This window comes from Octopus bimaculoides, chromosome 1 (assembly GCF_001194135.2).
Source record: "Octopus bimaculoides isolate UCB-OBI-ISO-001 chromosome 1, ASM119413v2, whole genome shotgun sequence".
Taxonomy (NCBI): Eukaryota; Metazoa; Mollusca; class Cephalopoda; order Octopoda; family Octopodidae; genus Octopus; species Octopus bimaculoides.
This window is the reverse complement of record NC_068981.1, coordinates 3932949-3933582: the sequence shown is the minus strand read 5'-3', so window position 1 is coordinate 3933582 and position 634 is coordinate 3932949.

The window sequence follows — 634 nt, the reverse complement described above, 5'->3', positions numbered from 1 at the left end:
ATATAGTGAGAATTTACAAAAAAGCAAAAGACAAAGACGGGTGTGTAAACAACGAACAGTTTAATGCTCGGGAAGTGAGAAAGTCTCTTACGTTTTGAGCCTATGCTCTTTGACAGAAAGGAACCCAGAAATAAAGAGGGAGAGAAAATAGAAAAAGGTTTAGTGGCTAGCGATCTTAGCACAAGGCATGAGGATGCAGAAAAAGCATTGACCTGTTTAGAAATAGGAGCTAAATTCCTAATTCAACTGCTGGAAGGCACTAAATAAAAGAAAAACAACAGTAGGCGAGGAAATGCATTAAGAATTAAGACATTGAAAAAGCATACCTTTAAAGAATATGCCATTCAGATACTCATATACCATGGTGTCAGATTCTGGCCCATTTACTTCGAGTGTAAATACTCAAATGTTTTTGCTCATGTATACTATTATTCTTTAATGAACACAAAAGAGCAAGACCTGGAAATGCAATTATAATTTTTACTGAAGAAAGTCAAAAACAACATCAGGTTTTTCAATTAAAACTTTGACCAATTCAAATAAAAAAATTCTTTTTCCTTTCTCTTCTTTTTCCTCCCCCACCTTAAAAGTACTAAACAAACAAGTCTGACCATACAAAAGCCATGCCTCTTTA